Below are 27,461 nucleotides of genomic sequence, written 5' to 3'. Positions count from 1 at the left end.
AGCCTGTTGGATAGCCACCATAGTGTCTTTTGCCCTTGTTTTATCCCATACAGACACTTCGATCTTCTTATCTCATAAGCCTCATAAGGAGGCACAAGAAAGGAACACTAACTTTAACTCTTTCCATACCACATTCTCAAAAAGGAACAGTGAACTTAGGCCAAAAAATCCATCACCAGAAGTGTAGCAAAATACATTTCACAGAACTGACGGACTTTAAAAACTTGGGGAGGGGAGGTCAGCAGCCAGGGACACCACCAAAAACAGGCACTCTCTCTCTGCCAGATGGTTCAGGTGTTCGCCAGACTAAGGCCTGACTCTCTCCTGATTTGCACCTGCAATTCAGATAATTTCCAGGAGCCCGCTCTGTGCAAGTGGTAGGGAGGAACAAAAGGCTCTCATAGGGGAAAAAAAAAGAGTTAAGCCAGAGTTAGACTCTGACATGCTAAGGAGTTACTGCTCCTACACGAGTGGCCACGGCCAGCTGGAGGGATGTCAGCTGCCAACACGCTCACACTTTGTCCACTGCAAACAGGAGATGCAGCTCCTATTCTCAATGAAGCGAGGTCTGATGCTGCTGTGTCTGAGTCCTCCTGACTCCTTCTGTTTGTGTCTTCAGGTTAGCAATGAACCTGTCCAGTTTCACCCTGCAATGTTCTCCCACACCAGACTTCCGGCTCAACCTCAGGTGAAAAGAAAAGTTATTCTTAGTAATAATTTCAACATGCAGGAATTAATAGTGATACCACTGGTTTTGTCACACCTTTTATTACATTAGGAAAAAGAAATATCCTGACTTTATATTGAAAAAGCTTTAACTTGCTGTTCTAGTACAGGCTTCTCTGCATATATCTTTTTCAGCTAGAAAGAAAAATCTTTTCAAAAGATCACAAGTACTTCCTATTCTTACAGTTTTACAGTCAGGAAACTTTTACAGTCTCACAACTTAAACAAAACCCAAACGTGTTACATAAGGTGTTACTGAGTTGAGATGACAAAAGGGAAGAGAGAATTGAAATGTCTTTCCTCCTCACCACGCACCTCTCTCCGCTGCTCCTTACTTCTCTTTGTGAGGATAACCATGCTGGAACTATTTGTTCCTGCAATTTTCTGGAATGAAAGAGCTGGGGCACTGGCTGTCACCTCCAGTTTCTCTGGCACGCTCTCTGATCCCCTTCATCAAAATGGGTCAGTTCTAGCTCCATTAACCAGCAGTTAATTGTGCAGATTTTTAATGCTGTGGGCACTTTGGGGGTTTGGGAAAGGCATCTTTGGGGCCACTGCTTTACTGAGACACAAGGCAAAACTGCTTTTCAGCTACTGGAAAACGGACGCATGCAAAATAGTGGACATCCCAATGTTAATTGCTTTACCATAATTTCTTCACTGCTTTTGATCTTCTGTCTCTCTGATGGAGCTTGGGCTTCTCTCTCTCCTGCATGCTCTGCATTCCCTCACGCAGGACGAGACTGTTCAGTATGAGTGCCAACAAGGCTTTCTCATGAGACAGCTCACAACTCCTTAACACAAGGCCCTTCATCAAGGTGGCTCCTGGTCAATATTGCCAGGACAGAGCCCACCACCATACAATTTATTCTGAGTTACCTGCTTCCTGAAACACCAACCACCCAAACCATTATACTGTGAGTGATAGCCATGTGCTTTTCCGAAGGCACTTCGTTTGAAGAGACAGCCACCAAGAACGTAAGGACCCATGCAGTTAATCCTCTTCCTCATGCTGTCTTCCAAGGGCTTCTGGCACAGGGATTCAAAAGCCATCAGAGGTGATGGAGTTTGAATTTTGGTGTGCAAGTTGTCCCACGTACACAGCGGTGCTGGCAGGTTCACCATAGTACTGATGCCTCTGAGGGAGAAAGGACTGCAGAATATTCTGTCTTATTTGGAACAGGGTTGCAGAATATTCTGCAGACCCATGTAGCCCCTGAAGGATGTACCTCACTAGTTTGGATTGGTACTAGCCATAACAGATACATCAGACAAAAATAACATATGCTTCTGTGTATCTGCATAGTTTTTCACTGGGCGGTTTCAGATTTTCAAATTTATTTAGCAAGGTTATCTAAAGGGCAAAGGCTCCCAATGTTCCACATGGCCCAGAAGGTGCTCTGCTCACCTCAGTGACAGGGGGTGGAACTGCATGACTTTAAGCTCCCTTCCCTCACTCTGTGATTGTATGATCCCGTAACACTACAGCAGCACGATGTAACGCCTTCACACCCAGGTGGTTCAGCATCGCACCGCACAGTGGCTCATTGTAAAAGCAAAGGCCAGGACGGTATTTAGGGATGCCCCCTGAGCTGGTGCAGGGCAGAAGGGAGGGGAGGGGGCCGAGGGGCCAGGGCTCCGGGGCCGAGGCGTCGCGAGGCGCCACATGCCCGGCAGGCCCCGGGCCGCGCGGGGAAGGGGCCGCGGGCGGGGCGGGCCCTGCGGAGGGGCCGGAGCGGAGCGAGGGCCGGGCGAGGGGCGGGGAAGGGCCGTGGCGGCGGCTCGATTGAATCGCTCCGCGGCTCCTCCCAGAGGCGGCCCGGCGGCTGTCGCTGGGGGCCGCGGGTCTGTGATTCCCCGGGGGACAGCGAGAGACCCGCTCCCCCCCCACCGCCATCGCCTCCCGCCGCCGGGGCTGCGCGGCGGCCGCTGCCCCGCAGGGATCCTCTCTCGCTGCTCCTCCTCTTTCTCCTTCACCCTCTCCCCCCACCTTCACCCCCCGGCTGAGTTCATTCACTGGGATTGGTTTCAAATGACGCCATCGCTTTATTTTTATACCAATGACCTCATCCCAGCAGCTTGAAGTTTACTGACCAGCAAAACTCTTTTCTCTCGCTCGTTTCTCTCCTTGTGCCTGCTCTTCCCGTGTATTTGTCGTCGTTTTGGTCATTCTGGGAATCTGATGCTTTAAAGAAACAAAACAAAAATACCCAAACAAACAAAAAGACCATACACACACACAAAAACCCCCAGCCCCCCAAACTTTTTCCGTCCTCCCGAGCCTTTTGGTGTGTGTGTCCCCCTCATCACTGTCCCCTTTTAATTTTTTCAAGCCATCTTGGGAGGGAGGGGGGAAGGAGAGAGAAAAGAGAGCTCCAAAGCTCCAAATGTTTCCTTTTTCTGCTCCTCTCCACTCCCACCTTCACGCTTCCCACTCTTAAAAAAAAAAAAAAAAAAAAAAAAAGCCGAATATATTTTTTTTCTTTTCTAATTTTTAAAATTGCTGGGGCTTGGTTGTTGTTTTTTGGGTACGATTTTTTTTTTCCCTCCTTATTGAAGAAGAAGGAAAAAGAGGAGCTTTCCCAGCGACTGGAAGGAGACAAAGTTGTTTCGGGCTGCAGCGGCGAGGCTGGTGGGCAATTACTTTTACCCTTGCCGAGGGGACAGGCTGACAGACTGACAGGGGTGACACAGTAAGTGCCGGAGCAGCGCAGGGACCCCCGGCCCGGTGCTGCCCCGTGTAAGCCAAGCCGGGAGGGGGGCGAGGGGCGCGGGGGGGGAGGGGAGACCGGGCCGGGCCGGGCCGGGCTGGGCGGGGAGGAGGAGGAGGAGGAGGAGGGAGGTGAGCGAGAGGCGGGCGGCGGGAGCCCTCCCTCTCTCCTCCCGTATGCCCTTCCCCGCCGCCCCCTCACCTCCGGAGGAGAGCGCCCGCAGTGGACAGGTCGCTGCCCCGGGCCGGGCGTGCTCCGGCCGCCTCCGCAGGTGGTAAGAACAGGGGCCAGAGGGAGGGGGAACGGCACAGGCACCGCAGGCACCGGCGGCCGCCCCGCGCTGCCCTCCCTACCTGCTGCCGGCACCCCGCTGCCCGCGGCGGCTCCTGCCTCGCGTCCCTTCCTTCCCGTCCTCCCGACATCCACCTGCCTCTCCCCGTGCGGGGAGGAAGCCGGGCGCCGCCGGAGCGCGGGGCGGGAGCAGGCGCCGCTGGGAGAAGCGATGGGAAGGAGCCCGCGGGCTGCCCCGCGGGGGGCTCGGCGCTGCCCGTGAGCCGCGGCGTGCGCGGCTGCCCTGCTAAACTTAGCCCGGAGCGCTGGCTGCGAGCGGGCTGCGTAAAATAGTCGGGGGATGCTTTAAAGCCTCGGAGGGCTCCCGAAGAAATGTTGAAGTTCTGCGTTCGACTTGGAAAACGTTTAAATTGAGGCGGCTGACAAAATGGAGGGCTGCCGCGGCGTCCAGGAGGGAGGCAAATTGCAAATTGTTAACCTGGCATCGCGCTCGCCTGAGCTCCCGGCCCGGGGCTGGCGCCGGGACGCGGCCTGACAGATCCCCGCTCCCGGCTTTGTCCCCCCCGGCCCGGGATGCGGGGCTGAGCGCGCATCACCAGGTGTATGGGATGTGCCTATTGCCGAGTCTGACCAATGGCAGGATTCTTCAGCGGCCAAAAAACATTTGGTTAGATGTCAGATGAGAAGCTGGGATTTTTTAAATTATTATTTTATTTTTAAATTTTTTTTTTTTAAAGAAAACCCAGGAGAGTTTACTTTCTTTTACTGTCGTTTCAGCTGGTTGAAATATAAAATCGATTTCTTTGTTTTTCTTTCAAATGAAGGGTGTAGTCATAGCGAGCTGTATTGTCTGACATATGACTAACTTTTTTTGTTCAAACATTGTGTTTGAACCCAGCAGAATAAATAGATCTGTGCTAGTTTTGAGATTTAAAAGCAGATTAAACTGTTTCTCTTTGCAAGGATGTGTGTTGGGGTTCTTAAAAGAGAAAACCCCAGCCAAAACCCCAGAATGATTTTGTAATCCTTGCTCTGAGATTCATGCTATTCCTGGCAGTGTGTGGTTTGGTAGATACAGAGTTTACAAAGTCACAACTGACCAAACAGGAGTTGGTTTAGACTCTTGTGTTTTGAGGGGAGGTGGAAAAATAGTAAGTCTTAATTTCTTTTTATGGTGTTCATCCCACTGCCCATTGGAGATTGAAACATTCATCACAGTTGTTTATGTTGGTTGTCTGGGAGTTTCTGCTTGAATGTGGAGCGAAGTATGCAACAGGGAGGTGTACATGTATTTTTAGCTTTCATTTTTAATTACAAAAGATACAGAGAATAGTGATATTCATAAGCAAATCTTGCATTTACTGAGTATGCTTATTAATATTTTGAGGATGGAATCTATAAGAAATATCTGAGTTGTAGTAAGTTCCAGTTGTTATGCTTTTTTAATACACTAGTACTTTAGTAAATCTTAATACACAATTTAAAAGTCCCTTTTTAAATGAACAAATATGTAAAAGCAGCAGAGAAGGTGTCAGTTCCTGTGCTAGAGAAAGTAGCTTCAAAATGCTGTAGGGTTTAATACATGTGGAAAGGTCCAGAAAAACAAACCAAGCATTTAAAAATGTAACATATTGTATAAAGATACCTGAGAACATTCCTGCTCCAGTAGCTCTGCTTTTGTTAGCTACCTAAGCAGATGTAATGGAACAAAATCACACCAGAAAAACTTCTGTAGAAGATAGTGAGCTCAGTTATCTTTGTTTTTATAAAAAGGCGTGCTCTTCTTTCAGCAAAGACAGCTGGCTGGGTAGGGGTGTTTGCTTCTAGCTTGGCCAGGCCATAGGGACAGTATCGGCAGAAGCTGTGCAGGAATGTGTTAAATGGATTTTGCTGGGAGCTCTGTCTCCCAGGCCAGCCCCGGCAGGGTGCCAGCCCTCAACCCATGGGAGGAGTTGTGGTTGTATCTGCCATGTGCCTGTGCACCTTCCTTGGCAAATCAACTCTTCCCTGGGAGCTCTGTGCTGCTGCTCACAGGGGGAGTGAAGTCATACGGAGTCACTGAAAACTGGATGTGAGATGGGCCAGTCACTCTTCTGCCTATCAGATAAGAGATTCATGTAGGCCTTCCAAAGCCCTCAGGGGCTAAATTCAGGCTCTCTTCTGGGCCTTTATAAGAAATGTCAAATAGTCAAGATAGATGTTGATTTCTGTTACTTGCATTTATCTTCAGGTGAGGTCTGCTCCAAAGTGTTGGGCAGTAAGGGGGGTGTGCAGGGTGAGGGCTTTGCTCCGTCACCTGGGTTTTTAAAGTTCAATGCCATAATCCTCACACTGATTCAGCAATATTCACTGTTTTCAAAATACAGTTAAGCTAAGAAATACAGTAAGTACAGCTGAAGCATTTTTATCCCCCCAAGAAAAAAGAGGCAGCAGGATGATAGCTTTCACTTTATACTATGTCGGCTGAATTTTCTAGGACTTTTTTTTGTTTTTTCTTTCTGTAGAAGCAGTCAGGAAAGCACCATGGATATTCTTCAAGTGCTGACAGTTCTTAATAGCCAGATGGCATAGAGTAGTTACTGTCAAAGGATGAGGTGTGGAAGGATTGACACATCCCTTCCTTTTTCTTTTCCACTTTTTTTCCAACCTTTGAAAGAAACGTGTATTTGATCTGTGACTCCACTGAATCTGCCCCATAGATTTGTTGTTATGATAGTGACTAAATGCTTCTTGCAGTCTTGTAGTATTTTGTGCATGGTTGTGTAATGCTACATCCTTAATTATTTAAGAATTTTCAAGAAGCTGGTTTTCTTGGTAATAGGAAGGTAAGCATGTCCCTAATGTGTCAAATGGTACACATACTTTCCCTACAATTCCGTAGGGATTGCGCTCAGAATGAGTGTTGGGACATGGAGGGTTTCTGTAGAGTATTTTAAGTATCAATAAGTACATATCAGTATCACTAATATTTCTGTGGTTTATTTGGTATCCCCCTCATAAACAAAGGGTAACGTATCATCCTTTAGGGCTGCCAGTTGCATACATGGCCTCTACTTTCTGCACAAATCAAAAGCCACAGGTGATGGCTGGCCTGGTGGTGTGTGTCAGGATGTTGTTCTGGCCTAAAGCTATTAATTGTTTGAAGACCAGGGGTCATTTGCAAGAAGGTGAAGTGAGCTCTGTAAGTTCAAGCTCCTTCGTAGTTACTTGGGGGATCCTCTTTGGGGTTTATCACTAGTGCAATAGTATCCCCACCCCAGTGCCAAAGCTGATGGAGATCAAACTGGCTCTGGAGCAAGAGAGGAGGCTGGGATGCCCCGTGCTCCTGCAGTATTCCTGCTGTCTGAGGACAGTCATGGCACCAGGGCAGCTTGTATCACCACTTCTCTGCTCCACTGTGTCTGATCTTTACATTGGTATTGTCTCATCAGCTCCAAATAGCAAAACTCTATTACAGTTACTCTGTAACTTCCCGTAACATCTGAAGGAAGCAAAAAATAGACATTAATGGTCAAGTCTGGCATCTTAACTTCTAGATTTACCTGGTTTTAATCTGAGCAGTTGTTGGTTTGCCTGTGGGTAGGGCCTGCTGGCAGGTATCGTGGTCTCCAGCGGAGATGGTGTTGGGCACCCGTGAATTGCTGCTCAGGGCTCGGAGCAAATCTGCATGTAGGGTGTGTAGATGGAGGGCAAGAGCGAAGATGGGCGTGAGTTCGAGGCACTGTGTTTCCTTTTGCTGCGCTATGTGCTCTGCTGCTGAGCCAAGAGTGTCCTGCTCGGAGCTGGCTCTGGGAAGGCTGGCAGCCTTCCATGTTGTGTCCCTATGAAATGCTCCGGCAGCTGAAAAAAACCCCACCAAAATTAATAATTGGGCAAGCTAGGAAAGAGGGGAAAGAGTGTTGTTTCAGTGATGGGAGGCTTCCGGTGGGGCTGCAGGGATTCAGTGGGGACATTCCCAAGCTCCCATCGTGCTGCTTTTCTGTGCTTTCACTGTCTGAAGCTGTAAGGTATGAAAGGAACTCCTGAAACAATGTTCTTCTTTGAGGGGAATTTAGTTATCTCTGCTCCTTCCTGGTTACAATATGACACTTATGTTGCCAGTGACTTACACAGCTTCTCTCTAAGTGTGTTTTGAACTAATTTTTCCCTGTGCAATAAGAGTTTTCATGCTGTTCCTCATAAACTAGGATCAGTTCCTTGCACAGACCTCCTCAGGTACATTTGCACTCTTCTTTGCTTTCAAGCTGAAGATATAAACTTCTGTCATTTGTTTAGCAAATAAAGATACAAAACTAGAGATGTGCAGAAGCTTTCATTAGTTGAGAATAAATGTAATTTTTTTCTCCATAAGATCTTTTTGCATGCTATCCAGAGTGATCTGTGGTCTGCTAAAATAATATGACAAAATTCTTCATAAATTCATAATGGAACTGTGTTCCATTACATTAGTTTGGCAGAAAACTGACACATTTTTCTAATGTTGAGACTTAAATAGCATTACCCATTTTCACTGTGCTTCACTTGATTTTTGCTTTACTAAAATGATCTATGAATTGAGTCTGTTGACTAAATGATAGATCAGTGGCTGTACAGATACTCTCTTTTTACATATTCTTGCCTGCTTGTCTAGTGTTTTTGCATTACTGAAGGCATTGTGGGAGGCAAAAAGATGGGTCTGAGTGTAATATAGCAACACTGGAATGAGAACTTTACAGAGAGCATAAACTGAGGAGGACAACAGGGACTAATTGTATGAAATTCCTTTTATGCACACGTTCTTGAGTTTGAATAACTAGTATGTATTCAGCCTGCTGGATTAGAAGGCTTTGGCTCTGCATGTGTAGCATAGATGTTGCTCTCAAAATAGGAAAGGAACTCTCCCTCCTCCCACACTATTCTGGATAAAATTGATTCAGTGCTGCATTTTGCTCCTACTGAACCCCTAGTAAAGCATGTTTAGAGGCTGAGTAGTTCATAGTGTTAGAGATATAAATGCCATACTTTTAATAGCCCAAGTGTTGTTTTTGCTTCTTGATTGCTAGCTGTAGGAATCATTCACCTCAGACTTTGTAGACTCAAATCCCATGCCAGAACTTGGGTTCCTACCTGCAAGATGGTCCTTGCAGGGGGGTGCCTTTCTCTATAGTGCATATTTCACTAAGTTTGTGCAGTCCCTCAAGCAGGACAGGCTTCTAAACACCATCTTACAGATACGTGCAAAGAGTCCGAACTATGCTTCAGAGAGTTTCTCTCAGCCATCCTGCTACTGAAACAAGCCTTAATGTCAGAGCTGGGTTGAAGTTGCCAAGAACGTTTGCCTGAAGAACAGGCACGGGGTTACTTTCTGCTCATCCTATTAATGCTACCTGGAATACGTATAGCACCTATCACCTATCCAGTTCGCACAGGTGTTTTGTTACAAGTGCTTAGGTGTTGGGGTTTCATACCTCCCTACTTGAAAAGTCATACTTGGGACACAGGATTTTTTTTCTCTTGCTTTCCAGTTTTGCTTTCCCTGACTTTCATGGGAGTCTGTTTGAACTCTGGAAAGCTGGGAGGGAAGGGAGGTGGAGAGGGAAGAAACTTTGTGTTACATGTCATTCTTCTAATGCCATCATACTCAGAAGTGCCTTTCCAAACTAAGACAATTTAGGTAGAGGCCTCTCACTAAGACCAGTTGGGGAGCAAACAGAATAAACTTCAGCTTGGTTTCCACAAAGATTCATAAATGTTTGCCAACTTTTAAGCAAGAAGAAAAACTATTCCAGGAAAGGAGTACAGCAGTAATCTTAGTGCATTGGGTTGAAATGTTGTTGGGTTCTAATAAGTCTCAAAATATGCAATAGACTGAATCCAGATCACCAGAAGGCAAATGGTGTCACCACTTTAGGAGGGCTCCCTCCACCTGTTGGAAGACCTTGTGTGTAAGGCAGGTGTGCTCCAAACTGAGGACAGGCTGTGAAAGTCTCTCTTCCCATAGTCTGCTTGGAGTTCTGCATTGATTGTAAGTCTCTTCTCCTAGCAAGAGGACTCCGAACCTTCTTCCCATTTCTCCCAGGCTACACCCATGTCATTTCAGTTTCCTAAAAGCTCTCAAGCTTAGGTGTTGGGAGGCCTTACTTAGAAGTGTAATCTCCAGCAACCAGTCTGTATGTTCATAGTCCTGCATCTCAGGAAGACAGGGCAGCTGAAGGTAGATGGGCAGCATTCTTAGCAGAGCTGGTAAACTTCATGTTGTCCTGACTAGTAGGAGATTTACAATAAAGTCTAATAAAGCTAAGAGAGCTGCTTGTACTTGCACTTTCTGCTGCTACCTTGTTTCTATAGTGTTTCTCACTATGTCACTTTTTTGTTTTGGTTTTTCTTGCATGTAACTTTTCAGCTGAATAGGTCTGATTTTCCTGGTTGGTGGAGTGACGTCTCTTGTCCAGCTGGTGAAAATCCCTGATTTCTCATGGCTGACACAGTGTGGGCATGCTGTCAGCTTCTCAGTCCTCTGTTCTGCTCGTTAGATAATTCATAATGTTAGAGATACAATGCCACACTTTTAGTAACCATAATCCATGTTTGGTTACCATCCAGGTGACAAAGCTTGTTTCCTCAGTGTGGCTCACTTCGCTGTCTGCCATGATTTCCAGGCAGACCTATTTGAAGACGCCTGAAAAATATGTCTATCCAGCCCAGGCATGATTGTATGAGCAGTCCATTTGTTGCCTGTTTCCTGTCTAAATATTACTGAAAGAAATTTAACTCCTTCAAGAAAAAAACAGATGAAAAAGACCAGGAGTACAAGTTCAAATCTCTAAGATACTGGTCAGGACAGCAAAAGGAAGTTGTGAAATACTGATTAACTATTACTGTCATTGCACATTTTCCCAAGATACTATTTCCATGAAGAGACACACATCTTTCCAGCCTCTCAAATTTAAAGGATTTGAATTTTTTTCTGCAACTGAGGCCTGCATGACTTGCAAGCACTCCTGCAGGTGTGACCTGTTGTGAAATGAGGAAATATGTGGTGTCTTTTTCCCTTCTGCCTCATGTGTGGTTAAACCTATAGAAAGCTGTGGAGGAAGTGCAGGCACGCAGCTCCTCTGACAGCCTTCTGCAAATACAAGCTATTCATGACCATTGCCTTCCATGAGCAAAACCAGTCCTGGCAATTGCTTTGTGCACTTTATTTCATGGTGTAACAAGCAAGCACATTAGCTATTTTTATTCAAACACCCAGACATAAGTCAGTATGGCAAAGTGGCTATGAAGTGTCTGCGTAGCTAAGTGAAAATACAGCTGCTGTTTAACACTAAATCTTTTTCTTTTACTTACAGGATATTGAGGGTTCAACCAATGATCATCTAATCTTTCTAACTGAGTTGTGGTGAGGATTTTGAAGATTTAGAATTAAAATAGGCAGAATGTTCTTTTCAGTCACTGACTTTGTATACTGTTTAAGTCAGCAGTAAGGAGGTAATAAGTAGGGGAGGTGGGTGGGTGGGAAGAGGGGACTGCTTCAGGGTGAAGGTTCATGTCTTGGCTTTTCAGAAGGCTTTGGGACCATCTCTTTGAATGTACTGCTTAGTGGCAGGCACAGAAAAAAGCTGAATATAGTGACACTGTTAGCAAATGCTAGCTTAGAGAGATGCAGTTGTTTTGGAAATTTTTAAAGGCTTCTGAGCCCTTTGATGATGGTTTTCCCACTTTTTTCATTTTATTTTCCTTCCCTCTTTCTCCTGAAGAGGCTGTCTACTTTGACAGAAAAATGGCTTTCATGGTGTGATGAATAAATTTAAGAAGAAATATAAGACTGTGTTGATGATTTAAGTTTTTCAGTATTTCAAAGCCAAGAATTTATGTAATGGATTAACTTGGGAGGGATGTTGGGCATATAAGATTTTGTGTATGTACATTCTCAGCATATATATATACACACCTCAGTACTGACATGTGATCTCCAGTTCAATAGTTCAATTTTGGTTAAAAAAGAGAAAGAAAACAAACCTTTCAGTATAAGGGAGATGCTAGAGATCCTAAGGAAAAAAGAGGCATCACTTGATATGCTTTTTCCCTGACCTAGAACCTGCCTGATATTGCAGTAAATATCCAGGAGTAGCATTTTTATATATCTTTGCTTAACTAAGTTATTAAGTACACTTACAAAAATCTTCTTGTTATATCCACCAGAGTAAGGCATTCCTATTGAGTGCTTAGTATTTGGCTCAGCTTGTGGTACTGCTTTTCTGTACAGTCATACTTTATGTTTTCTTCCCTATTTATTACTTATTTACCTGTTTTTATAATTTATGTCAGCAAAATGAGAATATACAAGCCTAACTTCCTCCTTGAAATGTCTCTCCCTTTCAAATGTCAATTGTTATACATGAAAGCACAGCTGGAGTAGTCTATCTATTGGCAAAAAATAGCATTGCTCTTTCTTTGAGGTGAAGTGGGATGGCTGTTAAGTCGATCAGCTGCTTTGGGACAAGATGTAGATAAAGAAATTGAACCACCAACATGTAACCACATCCTTCAGCTTCTCTAACAGCAATGAAATGGGCTTCCTTGAATTCCGAATTCTGCTCATTTTGTTCTGATTCACGTTTAAATGGTTAACTTGAAATGCAGTTCTGTCTTCTGATGTCTGGGGACAGAGCTGTGATCCTTCTGCTTTTACTCAAAATGCAGTTAAATTGCACTACAGTGGAAAAATACTCATGCTTATCACTTTCTCAAGCTGAAGTTTCAAACAGTTTATCCAGTTTCAAAAGCTGTGTGTTAAAAAGGTCAACTTCTGTCCTAGTGAAAATACTAGAAAAGGAAGATACGTGTAAGGAGCAGAACTGGAGAGAAAAAGAAAAGGGCACAATGGAAAGAAGAGGTATTGATCAGATGTTGAGAAAATATACCTCTGTGGGTTAAATAAAGGAAAAAGAAGAGAGTCAACAGAGATTAAAAGTATTTTTAAGAAGGAAGAAAAGTCCTGCATTAGTTGCACATGACAATGACATTTCATTTAAATCACAGAAACTGTAGTTCTAATGTCTGTTCTGTTTGACAACAGAATAGGATCATTCTACTTTGGTTGGTAGGGCTAGGCTTGTAGGAGTAGATAACAAAAGAGTTATTTTCTGTGTGTATGAGGAGAAATCTTTTGACAGGCTGTGTAAATAAAGTCTAATGACAAGTTACAGGAACTACAGGGGAAGGTGTAACTTCTAATAGGTTCATAGTAGTAAATACTATTTGTGCATCTAGGAAATATCTTCTGAAGATTATTAAAGCATATCTGATTTATAATTCATGTAACTGAACATACACATTAAAAACTAGAAATGTATGGGATTATGTGGTGGCTTTTGAGAAAATAACATTGTGTGGGTTTGTGTATTTGGTCTTTATCACTAGGTATTTGTAAATATTTAAGAATGAGTTGATTTCAAAACTTTTCATTATAGACCATATCTTCATGTTGAAAATTTGTAAGGTTCAGAGACTTAAACTTCAAATAGCTTGCTCTTGAGTCCACATAAAGACATGTCTTTCGGTGCAGCTGAGAGGATGGGAAGAAGTATGGAAAATTATCTGTCTGAACACTTCTATTGTGAGTTGCTATTTTTCTTCGTGCTGTTAGTAATTTATTGTTGGCTCTTTTAAGATCTGGCATCTATGGAGTTATTCTAGACAGAAGAGAAACTTATATTAAAGAAAAAAGGTGGCAAATTTTGTGTTTGCTTCTAGAATACATTGAGTTCAAGAGGCTGATATCCTCTAAATACATTGTGAGTACAAATGTGCCAGCTTCCCCCGGCCGTTGCTGTTTGTCTTCTGTCATTTTAGGGTTACGTTAACTGCTTCCACTGGTGTAAGTGCTTTGTGTGTACAAGTAGTCAGTGCCCAAAGGAGCCTTAACCTAAATACACAAAGCAGAAGAACAGCAGTCCAAAGACTATTGACAAAGTGTCTTTTTCCAGCTGTGCACGTAGAAAAGGTTACCACTTCTGGCTGCTTGACCCAGTCCCTCTGCCTGTAGCTGCTGCCCTAAGCCTGCTGCTTTGGGTAGATTGTATGACTTCACTCGAGACCAAGTCAGGGAACAAACTCACAAGTAGTCTATTTTCTTTGTGTTTGGTTTGAAGCAGACCAGAAATCCATCATACTGTTTGCTCCATACACTCTAGATTGTTGTTTGCTCCATGGTAGACCTTAAATTACCTGCCTTCTTAAAAGTTTAGAAGTAAAATACTTTGTAGACTGACCTTTCCTTTCTTCTGTGTTCTGCCCAAGTGGCTATTACCCTTGTTATCCAAAAGAAGTGGGTTCAGTCACTGTAAAAGTGGAATTGGAGAGCATTAGCATGGATCTACTGAAAGTAGTGGAGCTCTCTCACGTGAGGATAACACAAGTGTGCATTTCTGTGGCAAGTAACACCAAAGGCTTGCAGGTACTGAGATTCTTGTCTTCCCAGCCACTGTCTTCTCAAACTCAGCCTTTTAATGGCTATCAGGATCCCACGGTGAGCCAGAGCTGGGAACCAGAAATGGCTGAAGATTGTTTGGATGTGGTTTACTGCTGCATTTGTTTATTCTACTTGGTTGTATATTAATTTTCTATTTTTGTTTTACCCCTGTCTCGCAAGTTCATTTACTCAGAGTTTGGATTAAAATGCAGGAGACGCCAGGCTTTTCTTCGGACTCATATGTTTATTATTTCTTATCTATATTACAGCTGCATAGAGTGTGCCTCTAAGTTAACAAGGTAAAAATGGCCCCCAAGTGCTACCTTTCAAGGTCTTTTAAAGTCCAATCTATTCAATTATGGAATGCCAACTAATTTATTTTTACTTATAATCCAGTAACTAAACATGCATGTTCCACACTGCAGGTTTTTTTAACCAACACCAAAACACCCAGACTTGTGAAGAAGAAGGAGGAAAGAAGAAGAACTAATCTACACCCAAAATCCTCCATATTGTTACTATATCCCAGAAACCTAAATTTTCTACATCTCTACATATTCCACGCAGTGATATAACTTTAATTACACAGCAACAATCTCAGTGCTGTTACGTAATCTGGGAAGCCTTTCCCAAGGCCTCAGGTCAAATGCAGTGTGCTTTTGAAGATCATTGCCTGTCAGCACTGAAAGGCTGAAATTCTCTGAACCCAGGGTTCCACAGTTGTACCGTCGGTTGGTGACTGATGTAGCGCTCTGAGTCAGCTTGCTGGATTAATGTGTGAGCTGGCATGAGGGACTCAGGTGCTCACTGGTAGCCCTGACTTAGCTTGTTTTAAGCTGCCACGGAATGTACCCCCTCAAGCTTGTCTTCTGCAGAGGCAGCAAAAAGTATATTCATGACATGGATTTACCAACTGGAAACCAAGGCTGGAGCCATTGATTCAGGCTATTAAGCTGATTGCTCTTTGTTTGCCACTGTCCATTCAAGTTGGCTGGGCTTGGCTTCCCAGGGCTCCAGGAGCTTTGTGCTCCATTGGAAACTCTTGTCTGCCACCTGAGAAGTTTAGAGCTTGGGTTCTGTCAGGATGCTTTTTCTTTAAAACAGGGCCAGGACATATACATAGATGTATGTGTATTTTCATAGATACACCCACATACAAACCATGTATCTATACATACATGAACATGCATGTGTATATGTCTACATATACTCTCTCCAGAGCAGCTTGTATCTTATAAAGCTTTCATTCAGTGTGACCTTCTATTTTTATTATGGCTTGTATGATAAGAAAAGCAATTAATCAGCTAGAAGAACAAAATAGCCTTGCAGATGATAGGGCTTCTTAGGCTCTTTCTAGGGATAATGAATTGAGAAAATCTGGATACATGGTCTTCATGTAGTAGATAGTTTTAGTGATCATAGCTATCTGAAGAAGGCAGGTAAATTTTGTACATTTGGTAGGTTATGGTGTATCTGTCTGATCAGAAATCACAAGCAGAAACAATGTATTCATTACTTGGGTTTTTAAAGGAAAGTGAAAGGAAAACTTCATCTCTTCCTACTGGAAACTTGAAAGCATTTCTTTTATATCATACTTATTACGTAAAATAATTTTCTGGTTTGAGAATGGATAGCTAGTGATGTCTATTCGTTTTTTACCCTGTTTTTTTTTCCTTCTCATATTAACTGAAATGGTGCCAGTGTGTTCAGAGTTGTCATTTTTCTCACTTGTTAATACCTTGTGTCATCTCTGCCCACTGCTCTGGGGGAAGTGTTGATTAAACCTACAACTCCATTTAGCACTTCCACTCCTTTTCAAGTGGTGGTGTCTGATTTCTTTTTAATCCTAATGCTGTATTTTTATATCATTTCAATCTCAATCATTTGGCGGTTTTGAGTGTTCCTTACATTTACTCTAATAGTATGGTGATACCAGCACCATGTTCTTGGAGTTCTGCCTGGAGTACAAGGGTTCTGCAGGTTCAGCTGGAGCTCTGCAGAGCTCCTGATGCTGTGTGGCAGTGCTGTGATGGAATGGCATCCACACTGGAACAGATGGTGTTGCAGAAGATCTCGTCTTGTGCAGATAGGAACATCCTACTGGTAAACCTGCCATCCCTACAGCACATTGGGACTAGTCATATTACTGGTGACAGCTGAAGGCTTTTGTCATTCAGGGAAAAGACTTTTTTCCTCCCTCCCAGACCATGAAGACTGTGTTTTGCTGACTTGTGCCAAATTTGCGTGTGGGTTTGTGCAAACAAGTCACCTGAAGTGGCCTGTCTGTCAGCACAGCTCTGCCCTTCAGCCAGGTGCAAAGCTAAAGTGGTTAATTCCCCATGACTTCATCCAATGTTGTTACTATCAACAGACACATCCATTTGGGGTTTTTTTTTCCACCTCTACTACTCCTCTGAGGGTTTTTTCCATCTCCTCAGCAGTGGGGAATGGGTGCATATGGTTCTAAATATTATGTTTATCTTAAAATTTAGATTCTTTGGAACTTTTTGTTATAGACTACAAAGTGGGCTTTCTAGAAAGTCTACATAAAGTTCCTTCAAGCAATTGAGTTGACATGCTCAAAGACACATGAGCAAATTTAATGGTGGGCTTGGGTCTGGGAGAGAAGCGTGGTTCTGTGTCCTCCCTCATTTCTTGTCATATGCTCCTTTATGCCTGTCATAAGGCCTGCTGGAGGCTCTGTGTGACTACTTTTAGCTAACTTGTTCTGGTTCTGAAGCTCAGCAATCTTTCTGTCTGTCTTTTTCTTCTTTTCTGTCATGTACAGCACTTTCTACAAACACTTTGTACCTGTGCTGGAATACCTCGTTTTAATGACCATTACATATTTCTGTTTTCCGCTCAACCCTTAAATACTTAATCCCCTCATAAATGTTGAGAACATGGTGGCTTACTCTTAGTTAATCAGTTTTTCCCCTCTTCTTCTGCTGTGTCAGTCCTGACTTAATCCATCTTGAACTTACTTTTTGCCAGCACCCTGTGCAGGAGAGGCCCTTGCAAAGAAACCTATTTTTGCTTTCTCAGTTATTATTATCTAGTTACTAATATCAAATGTAATTGCACTCTTCAATTTTTGTGCATCAACTCTTAGGATTTTTCTTATTTTGTATGGTTTTTGATCTGATATTTTTTGCTCTTCTAAAGTTTTTTTTTTCTTTCTTTTTTTTCTTTTTTTTCTATCTGCTGTCACTTATACTGCTTTCTGTTTTTTTACCCAGGCTTTGATTCACATTTTTCTGGGATATGCTCATTTGGCCTATGTAACCTCACGAAAATGTTACCATTTCAGCATAATGACTCTTTTCTTTCATGGCTTCCTGTTCCCTTTCCTTGTGAAGTGTTATGTATACCTTCCACAACTTCCAGACTCAGCTGGGAGCTAAACACGCAGCTTTTCATTTCCTCTGCCCTCTTGAATTGAGGATCTTTTGGACCAACCAGCGGTGTCTTAACCACCATTTCTGAAGGACAGCAGCATGGCAGGGGTTTTGGTGAGAGCTCTTCCAGGAGCGTGGTAAACTGTGTTGTGTTATGTGCACTGTCATTCAGCAGTGAGCTGGTGCAAACAGTGAACTACCTTTCCAACATATTACAAGACCCTTCTAGTGAGGAGCAGGGGAAAAGCTTATTTTCTTATTGCCAGGTAAGGAACAAACATGGAACAAAAAAATGTCCTTTGGCATGACCTGCAGTGGTTCAATGGCTAAATTGAAATGTAGATTCTCCATCAAATGAAATTCCTCTTGTGCTTGGCATGGTATTCCCGTTACTTCCTTCTCTAAACAGAATTGGCTGGACTCTTCCCCCTTTTCCACAGTAGCTGTGTGATTCCTTGTTTAGTTTGTGGGAATTGCAAGAGCTCTGATGTTTTTCTGAATTAAAGATGCCAGATTTGTAGTGATTTCCTCCTCCTTCCTGTTGTTCCTCCCCTCTTCCCCTGACGGAGTCTCTTGGGGGTTGGTTTGTTCTTATTTTCTCCTAGAGAAGACTTCTCCTCTTCAGTCTTCATGGCAACTTATGGTTCTTTGTGTACAGAGGGCTTCAGTTGACTTCAGTGCCATTTTACCAATGGAAGTAAGGAAGGCTGGGCTACAGTATCATGCACACTCTGCTTCTGTGTCAGCTGTGTTCACTTCATTTGGGGAGCTTGATTCTCTAAATTCCTTCTGGACAGGTTTCCATTTTGAGAGACACTCTGTCCGGAATGACACAGCATCTCTGCAGCCACAAAATTGTTATGGAACACTGAACACAGAGACCTTGCTATCAAAATACTGGTTTCTTCATTTTGCTTCGATCACTGTTGTGAAATTGAATGATTAAGAAGTTTTACTCCAGAAGCAGAGAAAAGATGTTGGAGCTTGCATATTTTTTCTGCAAAACAGTGCTGTTTTGAGACCCAATTATTCAAAAACAAGTTGTAATGAAAATATCCTAAAATCCTCAGCTTTAGCTTGGCTGTATCAAATACTTGGTAAAACTCCAAAGTGGTAAATAACTTGGTTATTTTCTTTGTGGAGTACTAATCTTGTTTGCTTTGGCATGTAGAACCAAAGACACAGCTTATTTTTACTTAGTGTACACTCTTTTTAGAGTATCCCTTCCACGCAGTAATATGGAGATTTATTACAGAACCCGGGAGGCCAGTCACAGACCATGGACTGCTGTGTTTGGTGGTCCCAGAGGCAAAGTGTTCACCTAGGCAGTTCTGGTCAGCACAAATAGTCTTCGTACTGATGCCAAAGTCCTTGTAGACAGTTCAGCAAATAGTGGTTTGGAGAGAGTGTGACAGAGGTGACAGCCTCGTGTTATACGGGCTAAGAAGAAAATAATGATGCATCTTGTCAAAGAACAGGTCTGAAAAATTACATTTGTTGGAGTGTGTAGGTGTGAGCAGCATAGTTAAGGCCAAAAGAAACATTACTGTGCTACTAGAGAAGAGATTATGTGCCTAGGTGAGCATTTCTCATCCTTCTGTGTAGTTTGACATGTCTTAGTAGGAAGTGGAAAAAAGGGCAGGGCACAACTCTTAACTTTGATGTAGAAGTGTGGGGAGAAATCCATCACATAAGATGGTGTAAGAGGCGAAAACTGAAAAAGGGGACCCTGTTGGCTGTAGAAGGTAGTTTAATTCCTTCAGGAGGGTACTAGAAATTTTTTAAACATGCACTGACTTGATCTGGAGGTGAAACCATTACCTAGTGCCGCATTTTTCCAGACTGACTGTCAGTTAATCATGTTTTCTTTCTGTCACTGCTTTTATTGCAACGTGTGGTGGTTAAAATCCAGGAGAAAGTGTAATGACATCTTAAGTTGCCTGTCTTTTCAGTTACTTCTGTTAAAAGCAAGAATTTATTTTTGTTGATGATGCCAACAGTTGACATGCACAAGATGACATTTTCAAAGTAAGTCTTTAAAAAATAAAGCCACTTTTTTTTTCTCTAACTTCTGGTGTAAATTCCAGTCTTTCTGCTTTTACTTTTGAGACTGTATTACAAGCAGTACTGGTTTTCTTAATGTGTGATTAGGTTTGCTGTGGAGGTTTTAACAGAGCTAAATTTTGAGACACCAATCTAAGATGAGATGAACTGTCAAGGTGATGGGTTTACACCTGATGGTTCCTGACAATCCCCAAAACATTTAATGTAAGCTTCTTTTTCTCCATCAGGACAAATCCCTTGACCACTGTTGTTGCTGTGTTATCTTGGGAACTTAGTGCACATGGTCTGTGTTGAATTGAGATTTATTTTCAGGGTGTTGGTTTTCTTAGAAAACTCAAAGCTACAACAAATGGCTAAGTCTTCTGACTGAACTTTCAGTTCTGACTGTGTCTTTTCAGGTGCTAATAATGCTGGGTGTTCACTGAACTGTTTGTATATGATGCCACAGATTTATTTATCTCTTAGTGAGGATGTCAACCCCAAACAGTTTAGCTGTATTTATAATTTTACAGCAGATTAAGTAAATCCTCTGGATTAAAAAATTAAAATCAAATCACAGTTGATCATGATGACAATATACATAGGGTAACAAAATTACCAGACCTTCCAGGAGGCTTAATCTTGTGTTCTTTATGGTTTAGTTGAAACCTGTGAATCACAAAAGGTGGCCCAGAGTTGCTCTTCTCTTTCATAATTATTTAACTCTAAGGTTTTCTTAATTGTTGTGAGACAATCAGAAGATGCCTATCTCAGCAAACCTGATGGCACTGTTACCTCCAGGCTGCTCTCTCTGTGAAGTTCCAAATGCTTCTGCCATGGTGGATGCATCACCATTCCTGCTTGGGGCATCAGTAGTCTAGAGGTGGATTTTGCAAGTTTGTCTGTGTCTGAAACTCCTGGTAATCTAATTGCTGGGTTCAGACAGGGAACTTGCTCCTTAGAAAAAGCTTTCTCGTGGATAGACCTGAATGCATTTGAATGTCTGAAAAACGCAAGAGTTGGGTGGAGTACCATGGGAATTGCCTTTAGCCTTGCTGGGTAGATATACAGCCTGTGAAAAGCCTCAAGAGGATTTGACCTTAAAAATACTAAAAGAAGGCACTCATATTTAAATTCTTAGTCTGGTCCTCCGTGATCATTTATCCCTAAAAAGAAACGTGAGTTCTAAGTCAGTAAATCTTTTACTTGATGTCAGTTGTTCACCAAAAGAATGTTGGATATGACTGATTTTTTCAAGCTAGACATCTTAAAAGATACTTACCTAGGCTATTCATTGCCCTGTCTGGGAGCCACTGCTTTAAGTCATAGGTGTTACATGCAGTTGTAGGTGCCAAGTGTAGTGGAGCAGGCCATTTTACTGCACATCTCTATCTTTGTGGAATTGGTACAGGGTGAGTGTTTTTTCAGATCTTCTTGGAGCTGGTGAATTTTGTCTGTTTATTCCTTTTGGAAGAAAGACCTCAAATGCTTTTAAGTAGCTCATGCAGAAAAGAATCATGCTTTTTCTGTGGTTACAAGCTCAGGTGCTGGTAATAAAGGTATTTTCATCGGCAGGCAGAGAGGGAAGCTTATGTTCCTGGGTAGATCTGTACTACTTAAATTGCTATCTGGAGCAGGGCAATTTCCCTTGGGAGTCCTTTTCTTGTTTGTGAGCAAGAGATAATTTCTTCCCTGCTGCTTTCTTCATACCAGTCTACCTGAAAGCAGAGTAGCTTTAGCTCTAAAGCTGTCATTAAGCTTCCTAAGAATACTTTTATTAATTGTAACTGTCTGCACAGTTTGACAAGATTAGCAAAGCATGGAGAGCACTTGCTACTGTTATTTTTTTCTTTTAATGACAAAGTTCTTTGGATTTGGCACAGCCTGTCTGCTGCAAACTCCTGAAGTACAAACAGTGAGGGCTTGGCAAGCAGTACAGCACTGGCAGGAGGATGTTTGGGGCAAGGACTCGTAGCCAAGCTCTTACCTTTTTGCATAAGATTTTCTTTAACGGGGATGCAAAGGAGATGGGATTGCGGTTAAATAATTTCTCCTTGATTGAGTGAACAGCCCCGAGGAAGGCGCTCATGTAATGAGCGTCCCTATCGTGCTGTGTAAGAACAAGGGCGCTGTGCTGAGACTGTGAGCAGTCATCACGCTGGGGCTGGCTCATACCTGACTCTACAGATCTGAGCTGAAAGGCACTATTAACTTGAATTTTACCTCAAACACACCAAAAATCCATGGCAGTCCAGCATATGGGACAATACTGTACTTCTGACTGTGCAGTGGGACTTCGGACCTTCATGCCCAGGAACCAGGCACCATCCATTTGTACCAGTGGAATGGGAATTCTGTGTGGCCAAGTTCCCCTTCCCCATCCAAGCAGTGCATACTTTGTGTAAAGCCAAAGATGTATCACGTCCTGGGGATTACTGTACATTTTATGGATTACTATCTGGTGGCTGGGTTCATCTTCTTGGAGCACTAGGGTATTTTTCCTCACCTTCAGTTATTCCAGCGTACTTCTCACTCAATTCCATACACTGCCCCTGCTATCTGCAGCAACCTATTTGTGCTGGTGGCAAGTTTATTTTCCATTCCTTACACTCTTTGTGTATCTCAGCAGGAGTAATAACACAAGCTTAGAGATCTCTGCTTTGTCCAGTATTTGGTCCTGTAATTGCACACAGCAGCAATTGCTGAAAAAATCATTCAGGATGTGGCACTCTGGGACAGTGCAGCCTAGTCCATATGCCCTACACTGTGGATTGCTATGGAGGAAGGGTTTAGCTTGGGTATGGAAAGCTCTGTAGCTGTGCCATGAGGTGGGCCTGCACAAATAAGCCCTCCTTTCTATCAGGCAGGCTTGAGCACCACACTGGTGGTTTGGCTCAGAGGTAACTCATGAGTCTTAGATTTAAGCATCTCCCCTGCACTCTGTCCCTGCACTGAAGCATGCATGGAATATCAGAATAATTTAGCTGCCAAAAGCATTAAAAACCCCCCCCAAAACCTGCAGCCTCTTGCTTTTTACTAAAATTCATGGATATGGCCTCAAGCATACCTTTGATGCCAGGTGGTCTCCCTGCCAAACCTAAAGCTGGTTCTCGGTAAGGTCTTATGTGGTTATGCTTTCAATAGAATGCCAGAAAGCTAAACCTTGGCAAGACTGTGCTTTAAGCTGATAGTGAGAACAAGTTTAGGAAGAATGTTTTAGTCCTGGATAGGCATTGTAGCCACAGGTAGCCTAAATATATTTGCTTCTAGAGCTAAGTCATAAGTTTTAATTATTTTGCTTCTTCCAAGGTAGTCTAATCTAAATTAAAACTTCGATATTCTAAGGAATTATTTGGATTTGTGCTTGATTTTTTTCCCATCTCCCGGGTTATGGATTACTTGCCTTTGGAAGCGCATGCCCCAGGCATTCCAGCTCTGACTCGAGCCCGGTGCTGCGGCTGCAGAGGAAGAAGCCTGAAGAGGGTGGGAGGAGCACTTCTCCTTCCCCCCTTTCCTGGTGACCTCCGCTTCTGTGCGTGCGCTCAGCTCTCTTCCTGCACATTTTGACCCGTGCTGGCATCCTATCGGAGAGGGCAATTGCAATCAGGGTTGAAGTCTTTGCTGGAAAAGATTTCTCACCTAAGTCTGCACATCTGAAATGGTTTTGGGTTTGTTGGTAGGAATTTACTCCTTTTACTCTCTGGTTCAAAGCACCAGGATTAATCTTTTCATGCCACTGGGTGTTCCTGGGGAGAACCTAAGTGCGCACACCATTCCCGGGGGCAAACCAGCTCCAGCTAACATTTCTTTGCAATTCAAATAAAGTTAAAAAAACAAGCAAAATTACCCCAGGTAACAAACACATCAACTACATCTCTCTCTGTCATGACTTTTTAAAGGTAAATGTGCTTAATCTCACCTGCCATCTTTGTCAAATGTGCTTAATCTCACCTGCTGCCTTTGTCACTGCTACCTAAATCAGCTTGGAACTCCAGGAAAAGAAAATTGGTTTTCCTTTAAAAGACCTAAGTTACTGTCTCTTTGTTGCATTGCAGGATGAAACTTCTAGTTCTAGAATTTTGAGAAATGCAGTACGTTTTTAGTTGTAGCTGGAAATGGTCAAAGTTTATCAGTAACCAGGAAAATACTTTAAAGGAAAGTAATTTTCCTATGGTGTTTTTGTGGGGGCTTTTGTTTGTTTGGGTGGATTTTTGTTTGTTTCATTTTTCAGGAAATACACACTTTTTTCAAACAGGCTACAAGAGGGGTTTGAAAGGAGAAAAATTTTTTCAGCTTAAACTGACTTATTTGGAGAAGACAGGCAAGGTTTTAGGAACACAAACCTCACTTAAATCTTGAAAAAAAGCAGTGAATATAAAGCTAGGTCAAATGTCAGTTAATAACAATAAACAACTTTATAATCCAGGGAGAAGTTTGTTTATGGGAAAAATCTACAAAAAAATCTAGTAACTTCATGATGACTCCAGGATTTTCTTGTCTTGGTATTAACTCCAAGAATTTGGGTGGGGGGAGTGTTCTTTCTTTGAGGCTATCTTTTAGGTTTCTTTCTGTCTTTTATCACATATTTCCAGTGGTGTGACTTCAGCCAGACAGTTTCCATAAGGAATATGATTCACTGTGTAATTTATTACATGCTTCGGGATGTGCTTTGGACTTCCCTTCCTGTTTGGGAGGAGGGACAGGCTGGATGTGGAGATGTTTTGGAAGCCTTGGCTGTTGCTTCTGTGTCATGGTTTGGTTCTGTTTCACTTCAGTGTATGTGAGGAAGGGCTTGTGCATTCTGGAGTTCGTGCCCTTCCTCTCCTTATCGCTTCATATTAACCTCTCTGATAAAAGATACCACCTCTCCCTGCAAGACTTGCCTTTCCTGTATCCTTGGGCACTTGCAGATGCAGCAGGAACATTGGGGATCTGTTGGATATGCAGTTCTTGTGGGCCACATCTGTATGTTTTCTTTCATAGAGTACCTGGGATTTAATGTGGTGCTGGAAATGACTGTGGGATGATGTGCCTTTTTCTGAGACAGAGTGGGATGCTTTTCTAACTGTGTTAAGGGTTCATGCAATAGCATTGGTCCCTGAATATGTAATACAGGTTTGAACATACCAATATGATACTTTAAAATCCACAAAAAAAAACCAATAAAAATGTCTGTATAAGTTGTGAAACACAACCTCATGAATGAGAGAGGGGGAGAGCCTGGGCCAGTGTTACATTTCTCACAGTGTACCCCCAAGAGAAATGCTTTACTAGCATATATATGGCCACTTCTTTTCCTCTTTTCCTTCTGCTCCAGCTTAGTGTTTATGAGGTAAAGTCTCTGCAGTGGGAAATGTAGACTGTGTGCATCTTCATTGCAGTCAATGTTTAGTATAGATATTTAGTGACAGGCACAAACTTGAGTCAAATGGTGCGAATTGGGGTTGCTAAGAACAAACTTGCAGATGGCCATTTTTAAACAGTGACCTGTTTGGTTTTGGGGTTTTTTTCACCTACCACTCTATTCCTATTCCTTTACTCTCACGTAAGAATTTTTGTGCCTCATCTTAAGAGGATATTCACACAAAAAGCTGATTGTGCCTGTCGGAGGGAATGTTCCCTGTCCAACCTGGCCTTGGACACTTCCAGGGATGGGGCAGCCACAGCTTCTCTGGGCAACCTGTGCCAGGGCCTCACCACCCTCACAGGGAAGGACTTCTATTTCTTTGGAATATCTAATCTAAACCTATTCTCTTTCAGTTCGAAGCCATTCCCCCTTGTCCTATCACTACATGCCCTTGTAAAAAGCCCTTCTCTGACTTTCTTGTAGGCCCCTTTTAATTATTGAAATTATTGGGCTGAATTAGTTAAAAACACCTGTTTCCCACACCTTTTGTAGGTGGTTCTCTTCTGGATTTTGTGAGGAAGGTGAGGCCTAAAATGGTAACCTGAATATGGACACATATTCTTAAACTTCTAGTTAGTAAAGTTAGAGAAAATTAAAAAAATAGTAGAGGAAGGAAGAAAAAAAACCCAAACTGCACAGTATTTGACGGGAAGCCAGTGTAACTGCCTTGAAACTGGAGTGGCATGCCTGAGTCAATGAAGTATGAGCTAAGAATCTGGCAGAAGCCTTTTGCACAAAGGAAGGTTGAGAGAGTCTCTCAGGAAGCCTGTGCGCTGCTAAATGTGGCATGTTTGAACATGAGACTGACATCATTGTGAGTTCATAGTAGTGAAAGAACAAAGTATCAGCCACAAATTAGACTGACCTAATTTTTAAGTCACTTATAAAAACTTAATAGCACAGTATCTTGCTTGTGCAAGCTGTTTATTTCTATCCCAACTCTGACTACTTCATTTAAACTACAAGTTAACCCTCTAAACTGTTAAAGGAGTTGTTCAGGAAGGTGTGTGTGTGTGTGTTTGAGGGGTGCTGCAGACTTCCTTCCTTGGCTCTTTTTCTACTCTGACCTCAATTTTCACATAAAGGAAGTGATTAAGGACCACCCATCATATACCTTTATCCTTCAGGATCAGTTTCTGGAGGTAAAAACCTCAGGACTGCTACCAAAACCCAACTCATTCCTATTGGCTGCTCACATGCAGACTGGAAGTCTGTCTGAGAATTACCAGAACACGTGCCAATGGTATCAGCAGGAATTTATGTAGAATGAATAAGTTATTATAAAACTAATCAGTATTATTTATTGATGTATCCGTGATTGTTGACAAGGAACTGATCCTTCTTCCGTTGCTGAATACTTAAGGAATACAAGGATCTTGGAGTTTGCAGATAATAAACTTCTTTCCAAGCACTTTAGTTGGCTCTGCATGCCCTGAAGTTGATCCATTCTGTTGATGTATTACTTCAGTTATTGCAGAAATGTATTAAGCTCTCCAAGCTTGGGATTACTTCGACAACAGTCAATGCCTTTCTGGTTGCTTTTAAAAGGACTGTGTAAAACAAGACACCTCTTCAAATTCTGAAGAAATATAAGACCTTATTTATAGATTTCTACAGAGCTGTGCATGCATGTAAGCACACATCAAATGGGATAATACCAGTGTATTTTAAGGGAGTATGTTTTGTTTCTCTTTGGTATTCAAAATTCTGTTATAAACTGAGAGAGGTTGCTATAAAACATTTCTTGTTGACCCTGGTCCTTGAGTAAGATGTCTATCAGATGATAACAACATAATTTTCTCCCTTGGTTTGGTATCATGCATTTTTTCCCTTCAAAATTTAAAAAATCCTGGTCCCTTCTGGTTCTTGCCCACTACATAAATTGGTGGTTGCATTTTGTCAATTGTTCTTATGGGGGATTTCTGTATGTTGTGGTTAGGTCACTTTTCATCCTCTATGTCAGGCAGCAGCACCTGAAGGGAGCCTACAAGAGATTTTACAAGGACATGGAGTGATAGGACAAGGAGGAATGGCTTCAAGCTGACAGAGAGGCAGGGTGTGTTTAGGTATTAGGAAGAAATTCTTCCCTGTGATGGTGATGAGGCCCTGGCACAGGTTGCCCAGAGAAGCTGTGGCTGTCCTATCCCTGGAAGTCTTCAAGGCCAGGTTGGATGGGGCTTGGAGTAACCTGGGATGGTTGAAGGTGTCCCTGCCCAAGGCAGGAGGATTGGAATGAAATGGCCTTTAAGGCCCCTTCCAACCCAAACCATTTGTAACTCTGTGATTCTACTTCAATGGTAATGTTTGCAGTGATGCAAGAGGCACAGCTGGGGAACCTAAATCATCCTCTGCTCTCCTTCTTCCATTGTACAGATATACGTGGCTTCTCTTTTCAGCCATGTGGTTACCGTGTTAGAAATGTGGCTTTGGCA

General features: G+C 42.8%; 1 protein-coding gene across 2 annotated transcripts in view; it reads left to right on the top strand.

The window, feature by feature from the left end:
* The first annotated feature begins 3,593 nt into the window (after positions 1-3,593).
* DUSP16 (dual specificity phosphatase 16) overlaps positions 3,594-27,461 on the top strand; it is a 63,637-nt gene continuing 39,769 nt past the window's right edge. The window contains exon 1 of one of the 2 annotated variants that reach the window (XM_082279947.1): positions 3,594-3,711. The gene's annotated coding sequence lies outside the window, so the exon portion shown is untranslated. The remainder of the gene's footprint in view (positions 3,712-27,461) is intronic. The other variant, XM_082279948.1, reaches the window with a different exon arrangement.

Source organism: Coloeus monedula (genome assembly GCF_965178545.1).
Source record: "Coloeus monedula genome assembly, chromosome: 4".
Lineage (NCBI taxonomy): Eukaryota > Metazoa > Chordata > Aves > Passeriformes > Corvidae > Coloeus > Coloeus monedula.
This window is presented reverse-complemented; position numbering and strand designations above follow the sequence as displayed.